The sequence below is a fragment of the Mustela lutreola genome, chromosome 9 (assembly GCF_030435805.1).
Source record: "Mustela lutreola isolate mMusLut2 chromosome 9, mMusLut2.pri, whole genome shotgun sequence".
NCBI lineage: Eukaryota > Metazoa > Chordata > Mammalia > Carnivora > Mustelidae > Mustela > Mustela lutreola.
Window position 1 is genome coordinate 29,084,759 of NC_081298.1, and position 15,095 is coordinate 29,099,853.

A 15,095-nucleotide genomic window follows, 5' to 3' on the forward strand; every position below is an offset into this window, starting at 1 on the left:
TGCCACATTCCACTGGTCAGGGCAGTCCCACCCCGTTTCACTACCATCTCTTGGTAGGGGAGAGGGGAGGCTCTGGAAGAGTGTATAGAACTGGTAATGTGGCCAGTTTTTGGAATCACAGATAGGCAAGCCCATCAGAATCTCAGAATCAGCAGGCCTCCAGGGAGAGGAAGAGAGATCCCAATCCCAAGCTCATTGTTTGGGGCTCTTTTCCTCCCCAACCTTGATTTTACAGTTCCCCACTGCCCTGGCAGCTCTTTGATGCCTTTAAAAAATGTTATCTCCTGGGGTGCCTGGGTGGCTCAGTGGGTTAAGCCTCTGCCTTCAGCTCAGGTCATGATCCCAGCATTCTGAGATCGAGCCCTGCATTGGGCTCTCTGCTCAGCAGGGAGGCTGCTTCCCCCTCCTTCTGCCTGCCCCTCTGCCTACTTGTGATCGCTATCAAATAAATAAATAAAATCTTTTAAAAAAATGTTATCTCCAGTTTTTCTAGCTGTTCTCAGTGAAAAGGGGTTGGGACTATACAAGCCAATGTGCCCTCTCTGGAAAGGGGGCCCTGAGGCACTGCTTTGAGAATGTACACAATAAAATGTCTGCACCCCCAAAGTTACATGCCCCATATATGCTCCTGGAATGTGCAAACATTAAGCACTGGACATAGGAAGCTTTAGAAATACGTGAGAAAAAACAATGATGACATACAAATAAAGTGATTCCAACTTCATAAAAAGTGTTTATGCAGGTGGAGAAGCATCAGAGTGGTCCAATGGGAGAGTTGTCTAAAAATTACAGGCAATTTGGTATGCTTTTTTGCAAAATTAAACCCTGATCCCCCTCCCCCAGCATTGTATCACAAAAACTTTCAGACATAGAGCTAACTTGAAAGAATTATACAGCGAACACCACCTGTATACCCACCGCCTGGATTCTGCCATTAGCATTATACTATTACACATCTCTCCATCCCTCTATCCGTCTTACTTATCCACCTTATATTTGATGCACTTCAAACTAAGCCACAGTCCTTAAATACTTCCCTCTAAATACTTCAGAATTTTTTTTTTTAAAGATTTTATTTATTTATTTGACAGAGATCACAAGAAGGCAGAGAGAGAGAAGGAAACAGGCTCCAGAGCAGGGAGCCCGATGCAGGACTCGATCCCAGGACCCTGGGATCATGACCTGCACCAAAGACAGAGATTTTAACCCACTGAGCCACCCAGGCGCCCAATACTTCAGAATTTCAGTGACTAAAGCCCAGGACAAGGATTTGGGGAACCTTTCTTCTAGTTTAGGATAGCCATAGAAGCCCGGGAGTGAGATTCAGTCAAAGGTCTTCTCAAGATAAGGGGCCTTCAATCTTTTAGGTAAAAAGCTCCAGCAAAGGACCCTAGAAAGGAGAACAGCAGCCTGGACAGGCACTTGGCTCTCATTTACTCCAATATTCTATCTTATTGCCTTGCTTTATTTTCATTACAGCATTTAGGAAATTTTCTTTTCCCTTGTTTGTTTATTGTCTGTCTCCCATCCAGAATGTAAATTCCTGAGAGCAGAGACCTTCTCTGTCTTATTCCCTGCCACGTCCAGCACATGGTTTTTGCTCCGTATTTGTTGAGTGAGTGATTCATTGTTTCATTTACTGGGTGGAGAAGGGGGGTCCAGAGAGGAGAAGTGATTTTACCTGATGAAACAGAGGAGTCCTTGACCCCCATTGTCCAGCTCTTCTTGAGTCCAGTCCTTTTCTCACGAACCCTGGGACTCCTTGGGGGCACCTGTGGCGTGGCTCACAATTGTCTGCCTGTAGGTATAAGCTCCAGTGAGTTGGACCTAAAGCAGGACTGGTAGCAGAGCTTCAGCCTCCCACATGGGTGCACCTGAGTATGGAAAGCCTCCCCTCCCTCTCTCAGTCCTCCTCGTATTCTGTGCTCTTTGAAGACAGCCCTTTGCCCTGTGGTGATGGGGCAAAAGCATGGAAACCCTGGGCATCAGGTGGGGTGGGGAGGCTAGGCACCTGTCCACAAGTGAGCAGATGAAGACAAGACTCTATTCTCTCCCACTGGAAATGGTCGGTGTGGTAACCGAGCTGAACTCTCCTTCCCATAGTCTCCAGGATGGGGTACCCAAGACCCTGCCTCTCCTAGGTCTCCCTTACACACACACCACAAATGCTCTGACCACAGTCCTGCTGTCTCATGAAGAGAAGGAACTTCATTTCCTGAGAATGGTTTACTTGCCAAGCTGTCTGTGGTTATAATTCTCAGTCCAGAGGCTGGGAAGTTCCAGGAAGGGTGGGAGGGGGAGGTTCGGGTCACACAGCCAATGTCAAGGCTTGAACCCCAGGGCTCTCTGACTTGGAAAACCTGCAGTGTTTTTCCAAGTGTGGCCACATCGTGTGTGTGTGTGTGTGTGTGTGTGTGCACGCGTGCAGGGGGGTGGAGGGAGGGTATTCTTCAGATGATTTTGAGGGTGAACACTTTTTATTTTATTATTTCTTAAGCAAACTCTACCCCTAGCATGGGGCTCAAACTCACCACCCTGAGATCAGGTGTCCTATGCTCTCCTGAGCCAGCCATGCCCTAACACTTTCTATTTTAATAGTTATTTTCATGTATGTTAGAACATACAAGTAGCACATCAAACCTTTTTATGGTAATATAAAAGAAACTATAAAGAAAGAAATCAACCAAAAGAAGCATACTAAGAGTTAATAGGGCAGATGTAGAGAATGCAAAACTAAGCTGGTGGGGTTTGGTCTTAAGATGGCACTTGCTACCCTTAGGTACCCAGATACCTCCTGCACATACAGTCATTGTTTTCCAGGGTTTCTAAACGCTTTGAATTCAGGCTTTTCCGATTTACTTTTGGTGAGCAGACAGATTGAGTTGGCACTTCCTGGGAAACGTGTGGGAGCACCTGCCCTCATTGGCTGCCCTTGGGATCTAACAAGAGACTGGGCATGTGGCCTCTGGGCCTTTGGGCTAGAGCGTTTATCCAGCAGAGGCGTCTAGGGCTTGGCAATTTCGTGACCCATCCGGTGCTTCTGAGACCAAGAGACAAGTCCAGCTAGAGAAGGAACTTCCCTGCCCGGGAGAGGCCAGCCTGAGGGAGGCCCACCGCTGCCTGGATTTCCAGGCTTTGGCTCGGGTCAGCACGCACTCACTTATTTCACAAATGAAAAGGGAGAGTGCATAAATTGACGCCTCAACTGCAGGAGGTGATGGGCACTCGAGGTGACAGGGGCACCAACCCCGAGGAAATAGTTGCCGATGTGGGCTCTTTATGCACCAAAATGTACCCCCACCCCCCGCACCCCTTGTCACGAAGAAGAGTTGCCGCCGGCCACAGACTACCCCCCCCCCCGGGGGCGTGACACCCACCGCAGGCGGCGCGGACTCTGCGTCTTGGATTAAGGGTCCCCCAGCAAGCTCTGCTTGCACACTGCTGTGCAATTTGTCTCCAACCTGCACCCCCAACCACTCGCCCTGAGCGGGGCCTGCAGTGTCTGAGGGACCTCCTGTGGGAACCACAACCAGGAGAGTGTTTCACCCGCCACGCACCACGGCCGGGGTAACCGGTCTTCGGCAGCGGAGGCCCAAGTCCCGCAGCTGCCAGACGGACCAACGCATAGCTTTGCGGCACCACACGTGGGGCAGGGAGCCCTGGGGAAGAAGTCCGCGCGCAACCCCGACCCCGGGGGCGGAACGCATCTCAGGTCCTCTCCGCTCTTTGAACCTCCCCTCCTCCCTGTCCTATCGCAAATAATACCCTCACCGCAGAGACCTGTGTGTCGTATTTCTGCTCGGCTCTGTGGCCAGTCAGGCCCGGGTACGCGCATCTAGAAAAGCGGGAGAGATTTCCCTGGGGCTTGGGTGGGGATGGCGTGAGCTGACTTGATGTAAGACGACACCCACGGCGCCAGGTCCATTCTAGGGACTTAGCAGGTCCCTCTCCCCAAGAGAGCCTACGTCCTTTGAATACCTTGCAGCAATTGAGGGGCGGGGAGTCGGAATGGAATACATTTGGAGAGAGGGGTGGGAAGGCAGCTTTTTTAGAGTTCCAGGTCGTCCTGGTCTCTGGACATGGCTGTAATTTGTATTTGGCCTCAGTTTCTTCATCTGTAAACTGGGAAGAAGGCCTACGTCCAGGCGACTGGGACTTTAGAAAGGCGGATGGCGGTGGTGCACGAGAGGTCAGTGCACCCGGGTTCCGGCTTCCCCAAGGTTCCCACGGCTGCGGGGCGCAAGCACACCTTCCAGGCGGCGCAGGAATCAACGAGACCGTGAGACCCGGCTCCGCCGCCCACGCGAGCGTGCGAAAGAGACCTGGGAGTCGCGCAAGGGCGGGGCCCGCGAGGGCCGGGAGACGCCCTTTCGGTGTGGGCCAACCAGCGCCCGTCTCTGAACAGCCAATGAGGACGCACCTTACAGCCAAGGCCGGGTCGGGAGCGAGGCTGCGGAGTGCGGCGCTGACAGAGACGCGCGCGCGCCAGCTCCTCGGAACCCGGGCCGCGGCCGCCATCACCGCCGCCCGCCCAGTCGCCCCTCAGCCGCTTCCCCTCGCCATGGAGGCGAGGCCGCCGCCGCCGCCGCGGAGCTCCGAGCCGCGGGCCGGGCGGCGGCCCTGAGGGCTTGTGGCGGGCCGAGACGCCGCCGCGGAGTCGAGGCGGAGTCGCCGTCCTCGTTCCCAGCGGTCCCGCCCAGCGCCGGACTCGGTGAGTGCTCGTGGCCGCCGCCGCCGCCGCCCCGGTGGGCTCCGTAAGGGGGGGCGGCTCCCGAACGCGGGTGGCAGGGGTCGCCGGCCCGAGCCCTAGGCAGTCTTTTCCGGGCACAACCCATCAGGCGGCTCCAGTCGGACCCCGCGTCCTTGCGCTGTCCGTAGGGGGCGGGGGGATCCCCGGAAACGTGCCGGACAGGGCGCCGACCCCTCTCGACCGCCCGGGAACTTTGCGTGCGTCCTCCTGGGGTCAGGGCAGGGCACTGCCATAGTTCATTCTGCAAGAAGAAACTTGGAACAGTGAGAACAGAATTTGCTCAGGTCCATTTAATGGGAAAAAAGAGGGAAACTCCTGGCATGAGAAAATTTGTTCTTGCGGAGACCTCAACTTTTCTTTCCCTTAACCCCAGCTGGCCTCTGTCCCAGGCCCCTCTCTTTTCCGCCCACTCCCAACTGTCGAGGTTGCTTAAGAAGGGAAATAGGGGCTCACAGCTGCCCAGAATTCAAAATGAGCCAGTTGGGAATGCAGAGCCCCTTACTTTTTCATTTTTGGTAAATAAAATAAAGAATATTGTTTTTTGGAAAATCGGTTACTAATTGTATTTCCTGAAGATACAAATAGTAATGGCAGAGTTGAAGGTTTTGTTGCGGTTTTTTGTTTGTTTGTTTGTTTGCGGTTTTTTTCCCTTTCTTTCTTTTTTTTTTTTTTTTCTTTTTTTGAGACCAGTGATGATGTTTGTAAGACTAGAAAAGAGGAATGTTCAAAACCTCCCCAGGCGGGGTAAATGCCTTCAGAAACCTTTACCCAGGTTGGGAATTCCTGCTCTAGAACCAGTGACATCTCCCAGGAGATGTGTTCATTTGCCACCTGCTTGCTGTTAAAGCAGCCTAGAACCAGAAGATGGTGGGCGAGGAGAGAACTGCCGGTGGAAGATGGGCGAACATCTTCCTGCCTGGCCACTCCTTCAAGAAACACAGATTTGATGGTGTCACTTGTTTACTTAAAAACTGCTCGCTCTCCTTTTCCCGTGGGATGAATGAAGCCCAGAATGCCTTATCAAGTCATACCAGGCCCTGGATGGTCTTGCCTCAATTTACTCTTAGCTCAATCCTTTCATTCTCCTTTCCCTCATCCCCAGCCATTCCGAGTTGTTTGCCTCTTCACATGTTTGGATGCCTTTGCGTGTATGATTCTCTTTCCTCCCCCACCCTTATCGGCCAAGATCTACCTCTCTTTAAAGAGATTCTGATCTGGGAAGATTCTTGAGGCCAGAAGCCGTGTCTTATTTACCTTTCCATCTCCTTGCTAAGAGGATTCTTCCTCTCTGTTGTCTTTTAAGTCCTATCCCATCTCTTCCCCCTTGTATGTCTCTTCTCTGTTTACTTCAAGGTACCCACTTGCTGAGATAATCTTTTCTTGAGTGTTTCCTGAAGGCCTGCTTAGAGTCTTTGGCACATCTTGGACATTTAGTATCTCAGATTACCCATCTCCCGGTGTCCATCTCACCCAGTCCCCGAAAGTAGTCAGCAGGCAGGAGCTGACAGGTCTCCTGTTATGATGGTCTCCAGTCCACTTGCCTGTCTCTGAAAGCCTCAAAGCCCCATGATCTCTTTTCACCTCTCTGCCCACCCCAAGTGGCCTGGCTAATATATGCATTCTAAGGCATGTGGGATCCAGGAGGTGGTTCACTGGGTACCTTTTTTTTTTTTTCTTCTTCAAGATTTTATTTATTTGATAGACGGAGATCCAAGCAGGCAGAGAGGCAGGCAGAGAGAGAGGAGGAAGCAGGCTCCCCACTGAGCAGAGAACCGGATGCGGGGCTCAATCCCGGGACCCTGAGATCATGACCTGAGCCGAAGGCAGAGGCATTAACCCACTGAGCCACCTAGGTGCCCCATCACTGGGTACCTTTTAGCCACTTGTTTACCATCTGGATGAAATTCAGAACAAGAAAAGCCAATCTGATTTCTGTAAAGGTGTTCATGTGCCTTCTATTTGCCAGGCGAAGTGCTTGAGATACAAAATAAGAGCAAGGAATCTTTATCTTTTAGGAGCTCACAGTCTTATGCAGGACAGGTAGATACAAATACCTCACAAGTGCTGTGAGAATGTAATAATGATAATAACTATTGTCTTTTATTTGCCTTGTGAGAGACTATGTAATAAATTCATTCCATGAATTACCTCATTAATCCTTTCAGCCGTCAAGTAGGGGCTTTTTCTTATTTGACAAGGGCGGAAACTGAGGCCATATAGGGGACACATAAGGGAATAGTCAGGATTTAAATCTTGGCAGTGTAGTTCCAGAACATGTCAGGCTGTATAGAGAGCATTCCTTTCCTGGGAGGGGGCCTTTGGGTCATAGAGTTTGGTGTGGTAGACAGGGTATGGGAAAGAAGGAGCAGCACATGAGGTCGTGGAGGTGGAAGGAGTCCATTGTCCTTGGGAAAAAGGGAGAGGTTTAAACAACTGATTTGGGTAGAGGAGAGAAGGGTGGGAGATGAGATTAGGATGAGCTTGCAGGACTCTATGTGCTGTTTTCGAGTTTGGGCAATGGAGAACCACTGGAGGATTTTAAAGACTGTCAGGGACCCTGGGCTGGCTAGGCTTTCAAAGGGTCATTTAGGGAAGTGTGGGGCCAGAAGCCGATGCCCCTGCAATTTGGAGACATTGCTCAGGTGCCACTTAGGTGTAATCGTAGTGTCTTAGACTCAGATGAAGGCCTAGAGAGAATCCCCAGTTTCAGGAAAAGATAAATACATGTGAGAAAACACTCCAGCAGAAAAGAGGGAAAAAAAGAAAGAAAAACACTCCAGCAGTATAAAAGGGAACATAGAGGAAAATAAATCTCCTTCCTACCCTGAGCTTTCCAGAGATGACTGGAGTTTCCAGTTTCTGTGGCATTACATAGACACTGTTTTTATAAACATGTGTCTACCTATCCATATTCCTCCCCGCCATGGTACATACCAGTCACACCTTTTTCCTTTTTAACATATTTAGGAAATCATTCCATGTTAGTAGATATAAAGCTGTTCATTCTTTCTGTTGACATTTTTTACTTTTTTCATTGTGTGGTTGCACCATAATTTGTAACTAGTCTCAGGTTAAGCCACATTTAAGTTTCCAGGTTTTTCTATTACAGTGTTACAGTGGATCTTTTTGTACATAGTACTTTGTAAGGAGCTCATGTGTAAAGTTATCTGAACAATGTATTTCTAGAAGTGGAATTACTGGGTTAAAGGATGTATGTGCATTTAAAACTTTTAGACATATAGCCAAATCCCCACCCTTTCAGTGTGTTTGTACTAACTTAGTCATTTTCCTCCCAGAAAGTCTGAATCGGACTCAGTGAATCTTCATAAGTGTACATCACAATTGCCTGGGATGCTTTTCCAGATACCATATGCCTACTTTTCCCTCACCTAATCTCCCGTATGGTTTTAACATTTCTCTCAGTTTACAGAGAGACATTGAGGTTCAGAAGGATAAGTGACTTGTGTGACTTGTTAAAGTGGGTGGTGGTTGTTTTTTAAGCAGTTCTGATATTTGTATTTGCCCAGAGCCTTTCATTGGAGGCACTCAGTCGATTTGTAAACATTGTTGCATTATTTTTCTCCACCTTCATGTGGAAAAAGTGAGATGCAGGTGAAGTTCGAATTTGAGTTACAAGCAGGAAGTTGGCCAAATACAGACCTTGTCTTTATACTTTTCGTGCAGTAACTAATAAATGTTCCCAAATACCAGAGCTGAAGAAATGTCTTTTTTGTGAGTCTGAGTACAACAAAAATAGCACTGTATAACACTAACTTAATAAAAGTCAGCAGCAAACCCGTAAATAACCCGACATTAAAATTTGTTTTATTTTTACTGATTTATTTTGTAAAAAGATTTATTTATTTATTTAAGAGAAAGAATACAAGCACATGAGCCAGAGGGGCAGAGGGAGAGAGAATCTCAAGCAGACTCCATGTTGAGTGTGGACTCTGAACTAGGGTTTGATCTCATGACCCTGAAATCATGACTTGAGCCAAAACCAAGAGTCAGACGCTTAACCAATGGAGCCACCCATGTGCCCCATAATTTGTTTTACTATATTCTCTATAGGGACACCAGACTGGCTCTGTCAGTAGAACATGAAGTTCTTGATCTTGGGGTCATGAGTTCAAGCCCCATGTTGGGCATAGAGTTTACTGAAAATAGAATATACATATGTCTATATGTATTCTTTATAGAAAAGAGAATTTACTAAATGTAAAACTATATTTGCTTTTTAAAAAAAGTTTTAATTCCAGTTGACATGCAGTGTTATATTAGTTTCAGTTGTACAGTATAATGATTTAACACTTTCATACATCACTTGGTGCCCCTCACAGGTGCACCCCTTAATCCATATCACCTATTTAGCTTGTACCCCTGCCCGAACTATATTTATTTATTAATTTATTTTTAAGTAGGCTCTACATCCAGGATGGGGCTTGAACTCACAGACCTTGAGATTGAGAGTTACATGCTCTACTGACACAGCCAGCCAGGTGCTCCTATATTTACTTTAAATTCACATCCATTTGTGTCAGTATGCAGGCATAGCTTTTTTTAAATATCTGTAATCAGTACATATAAAATATAGTTGTTGTATTCTTAAATAGCATAAAATGTTTTGTATTTACTCATTTATGTATCTAATTTAAATCACAGAATAGTAATCTGTGCATTGATAACTAGTTTGTACAATATTTTAAATTTTTTTCCTTTATTTTATCCTTTTTACTATCCTACTTTTTTCTTAAGATTTATATATTTGAGAGTGAGCATGTTCTGGCATGAGCAGGGAGGGGGAAAGGGGCACAGGGAAAGGGAGAGAGATAATCTTAAGCAGCCTCCATGCCCAGCATGTTAGTCTGACCCAGGGCTCAATCCCTGAACCCGTGAGGTCATGATCTGAGCTGAAACCAAGAGTCAGGTGCTTCTGACTGACCCACCCAGGTGCCCTCCTCACCCCAAATAAAATCTTTAAAAAAAAAAAAAAAAGGTACTGAGGTACCAGGGTTGGGGGATCGAGCCCTGTGTCAGGCTCCCATGCTGGGCGTGAAGGCTGCTTAAGATTCTCTCCCACTGGGGGCGCCTGGGTGGCTCAGTGGGTTAAGCCGCTGCCTTCGGCTTGGGTCATGATCTCAGGGTCCTGGGGATCGAATCCTGCGTCAGGCTCTCTCCTCAACCGGGAGCCTGCTTCCTCCTCTCTCTCTCTCTGCCTGCCTCTCTGCCTACTTGTGATCTCTCTGTCAAATAAATAAATAAAATCTTAAAAAAAAAAAAAGATTATCTCCCACTGTACACCCACCTCCCCCAACCCCCTGCCTTAAAAAAAAAAATAAATAATCTTAAGAAAAAAAGATTTTTAAGTAATCTCTACACCCACTGTGGGGCTTGAACTCAGAACCCTGAGATCAAGCAAGGCTCTACTGACTGAGCTAGCTAGTTGTACCATAAATGGTACTTTTAAGCACCCTTGTTTAAATACTTCTTTTGGATTATTTTCTTGGACTTGCCCCTAAAATGGGTTCACTGAGTCAGATTACAGTTTCAGTACCAAATTGCTATCTGGAAAGGTTGAACTAAATTATAACACCATCAACAATTTATATGGCCCTGTTTCTTGACAGTTCAGTCAATACTGTTACAAACACAACCTAATATTTGATTTTATTAATTCACCCATAATATAATGGTACTTTGAATTAGGTCTAATTTGTAGTATCCAAGAATTATGTATCTAAAGGCAACTTGATTTTGAAGAAAAACATGGTTAATAGATCAGAAATGTTGTGGAAATTTAGAATAAGATCATATTGATATGAAACACAAGATTAGATGCTCTTCACCTGAAAATAGTAGACATTGTGCCAGGAGTTGGGGGTATCCCAGAGTGACATGGATGTGATGTCTGTCCTTTACCCACTTGTGGGCTAATGCGAGAGAGGTTCAATATTAGACAATAATTCTGAAGGCCCTGAGCTGGGAAGGGGTTTGGTACCTTAGGTCATTGCTTCTCTAATTTGAATGTTCACATGAACCATCTGGAGACTTTGTTAAAATGCCAAGTCCAGATTCAGTATGTCTGGGCTGGGACCTGGGATTCTTCATTATTGCCCAGTTCCCTGATGGATCACAGTTGGAATAACAAGGCCCAGTTGAGACCTTGGTGAGCAAGAGGGGTAGTTCTTCACACTGGCTGCACTTTAGATTCAGCTGGAGAATTTAAAAAATCAGGGATGCAAATACTCCACCTCCAGGTATTTTGATTTAATTTTTCTAGGGTGTGACCTAAGAATGTATAAATATTTTTAAGTTCCCACGTGTTTCTCATATGCATCCAGGGTTGGAGAACCACTGGACTGGAGAGAGGCAGGAGCCAGAGTTGAGGGCCCTATATAACATGCAGGGATTTTGGACTTTATCCTAAAGGCAGAGCTAAGCCATTATAGTATGGTAAGGAGGAGAGTGAATTGATCTGTTCACTTGCAGTTGTGAGAAGTTTACTGTGCCTGCAATCTAGAGTGGTAGTTTTCAAAGTGAGGTAGATAAGATGACTCACTGGGATGCTGGGAGACATTTTAGAGCTTTTTATTATTTTATCTAAAAAATGGTAAAACATTAAATTTAGAGATTGTCACTGGCATCTTCTTGGGTCTGTAAGTCAGTGTTACTATGTTATCTATAGAATTTTGGGTGTCCTGAAGGAAGAGAAGGGAGTTCTGCAGTGAGCAAGCACAGCCATAATCATACTTTTCCTTTCCAGGTATTGCAACTTTGGTACAGCTTATATTACCTAGGGTTTTTTGTTTGTTTGTTTGTTTGTTTGTTTTGTTTTGTTTTGTTAAACTAACCTTCACAAAATGGACAAGTGGCTTAAAACAATTTCTGCCAAGAAACCAGTGACTGAAGAACATCCTAATAATACAAGCAGAAACAATGGTAGAGCTGAGCCTTGTTCAACTCCAATTACAAACTGTTGCTGAGCTATTAAATCAGTTTGAATAATTCTGCTTTTATTACATTAGAAAGTATCAGGAAGCTTATTTGAAACATGCATTCACATCCTCTGTTGTTAATAGGTATCTTATTTTAAGAGTATGTAGAACCTTGTAATATAAAATAATAAAAAACAGGGCTATCATTAGTACCAGGACATTTGAGAACTAAGTGTATGGAGCGTAAAGTGAACATCTGTGTTTTTCTCTGTCCAGTGATGTTTAAAGTCATAGGCTATTCAGTCATATGCTGTACAGTACAAACCTAGTGATTAAAGTATGTATTTTGAGCTTTTTTGCTCTGATGAAAGACAGAAAGGCACATATCATTGACAGGTTCTTCCTGTTGTACCCCATCCCCTAAAAGGCTTGCTTTAAGAAAGACTACAAAACAATGTCAAGAAGGCAAAATGCATTCCTTTTTTTCAGCAAATACTCTTCTATGATGGATAGAAAATATTGCTGAAGAGTTGAACAATATTGGGACAAATTTTGCAGTGTGGGAGGTTTGCTATATACATAGTTATAAAAATATAGAAGCTCCTATCATGTCTTAGTATTTGTTAGATTTTCTTTTAATAACTACCCCCCCCTCCCCAAATTATATCTTGTGTGAGCTACTGAAGGGAAGTGGTACTGGAGAAGACATATTCTTAGTACTAAATGACTGCCTTAATAACATTGCTATGTGGAATTATTGTCTAAAGATTTTATTTATTTATTTGACAGAGAGAGACCACAATTAGGCAGAGAGAGAGGGGGAAGCAGACTCCCCTCCTTGATCCCAGAACCCTGACTGAGATCATGACCTGAGCCAAAAGCAGAGGCTTAACCCACTGAGCCACCCAGGCGCCCATGCATTTTTCTTTTCCAAAAATTGGACTTTTTCTGTGTGTGCTACTTGGCAAATATTATTTGAAAAATTAATATCCTTAATCTGTCTCTTGAAGTAAAGTTGTTATTTTAACAGTGACTCAAAAGTAACCCCTTTTTTTCTTATAAAGAAATGTGGTAGGGGCGCCTGGGTGGCTCAGTGGATTAAAGCCTCTGCCTTCGGCTCGGGTCGTGATCCCAGAGTTCTGGGATCGAGCCCCGCATCGGGCTCTCTGCTCGGCAGAGAGCCTGCTTCCTCCTCTCTCTCTGCCTGCCTCTCTGCCTACTTGTGATCTCTGTCAAATAAATAAACAAAATCTTTAAAAAAAAAAAAAAAAAAGAAATGTGGTATGCAGTAGCCTTTTCCTTGTAATTAAAAAAATAGCTTTATTGAAATATAATTGACACACCATAAATTCACCGTTTTAGGGGCACCTGCGTGGCTCAATTGGTTAAATGTCTGACTCTTGGCTCAGGTCATGACCTCGGTCATGAGATTGAGCCCCCCGCCCAACTAGTGTGAATGCGCTCACTTTTTCTCACTCAAATGAATAAATCTGTAATTCACCCCTTGAAAATGTACAGTTCAGTGGTTTATAGTATATTCTTGAAGTTGTGCAGTCATCACCACCATCTAAGTTCAGAACATTTTCATTATCCCAAGAAGAAATTCTGTACCCATTAGCTTCGTTCCCTATTCAGCCCTTCCCCTAGCCTTGGCAATCAGTTCTTTCTGTCTCTATGGATGTGCCTGTTCTGGACATGTCAGATAAATGGAATTCTTTAGTATGTGGCATTTACTTAGCATACTGGTTTTGGGGTTCATCCATATTTTGGCATGTATCAGTACTTCATTGCTTTTTGTAGCTTAATAATGTTCCATTTTATGAATATACCAATTTTGTTATCCACTAATCAGTTAGTGAACATTTGGGTTGTTTCCACTTTTTGCCTATTATGATAGTGCTATCATGAACATGTACAAGTTTCCACGTGGACATGTTTTTGTTTCTCTTGGGTATATTCCTAGGAGTGGAATTGCTGGGTTAAATGATAGTAACTGTTTAATTTGTAGAGGAGCTGCCAAAACTGTTGTCTAAAGCAGCTGCACCATTTTACAGTTACCAGCAAAGCACAAAGGTTGCAGTTTCTCCATATCATCAACAACACTCGTTAACTCTTTTTAGTAGGCTCTACACCCAACACGGGGCTGGAACTCACAACCCCAAGATCAAGAGTTGTGCACTCCACCATCTGAGCCAGCCAAGTGTCCCTTCTGTCTTTTTCATTATAACTGTTTTAGTGGGTATGAAGTGATATCTCATTGTGGTTTTGATTTGCATTTCCCTGATGACTCATGATCTCTATTTTGTTATTTTATTGTTATTTGTTATTATATTTGTTATTATTTGTTATTTATACCTATAAAAACTCTCGTAATTTCACACATGAAAAATTTGGGAACATAAATTTGTTACCTGATAAAAATCTCCAGATGTATTTCTACAGAAATTTCGAGTGACCTAATGATATAAAGGACCCAGACATTGATCATCAGTGATTGTTAAAGCTATTAGGGAACTCTAATAATTGAAGGGTCAGACTGGCAATCTTTTCAATTATGTTATCTCCAAAGTGGATACAACTAAACCTTAAAATCTTATATTCCTTTAGTGTGGTAAGATAGGAAAAAATACACCACCATTCATGATATAACTCTCTCCCTTATAAAATCGAACCTGACTCTTAATTATTAACTTCTGTGCCTAACTGTGAGTTTACAGAATGTAATTAGAAAATCGTAATGGGAGAAAATCTACAGAAGAACCAACCCAGTTACTTCAAATAAATGCAAAAAAAAAAAAAAAAAGAGTAACAAAAAAAGGAGGAATTATTACATGGTAGAAAAGACTAGAGACTTATTCACTCAGTGTAATTAATATGTAGGCCTTGTTTAGATCCTGGTTTGCAGTCGGGGAAGTGGGGATGGAGAATGGGGAGGGGGATAGGTGGATGAGTATGAATTTTTTTTTTTTTTGAGATTTATTTATTTTAGAGAGAGAGTGTGTGTGCACCTGAGCACACAAGAGGAAGGAGAGAGAATCTCAGGGAGGCTCCATGATGCACGGAGCTTGATGAAGGGCTCTATTTCATGACCCTGAGATCATGACCCAAGCCGAAACCAAGAGTCAGACGCTTAACCGATTGCACCACTCAGGCAGTCCAGGTAGATAAATATGATTTAAGCAATAGAAATGTTAATCAGTTTCCAGAACCCAGGCTTTTTAGGAGAGAAGATTATTAATGAATGAGTTTCTGTGTGTGGGAAGAACTTGAAACCTGGTTGTTCTGAATTGGTGTGAGGAGTTCTCAAACATTGATTGACAAATAGCTTAACCAGCAATTAGCTTTCAAACTTTGGTTGACCGGTGGCTTAATATAATACTGTAAATACATTAATGCTACCCATTAATAAA

At 44.6% G+C, this 15,095-nt stretch overlaps 1 protein-coding gene across 2 annotated transcripts in view; it reads left to right on the forward strand.

Moving 5' to 3' along the window:
- Positions 1-4,435: 4,435 nt before the first annotated feature.
- Positions 4,436-15,095, forward strand: part of PTPRA (protein tyrosine phosphatase receptor type A) — a 149,011-nt gene continuing 138,351 nt past the window's right edge. For both annotated transcript variants that reach the window (XM_059133780.1, XM_059133781.1), the window contains exon 1: positions 4,436-4,711. The gene's annotated coding sequence lies outside the window, so the exon portion shown is untranslated. The remainder of the gene's footprint in view (positions 4,712-15,095) is intronic.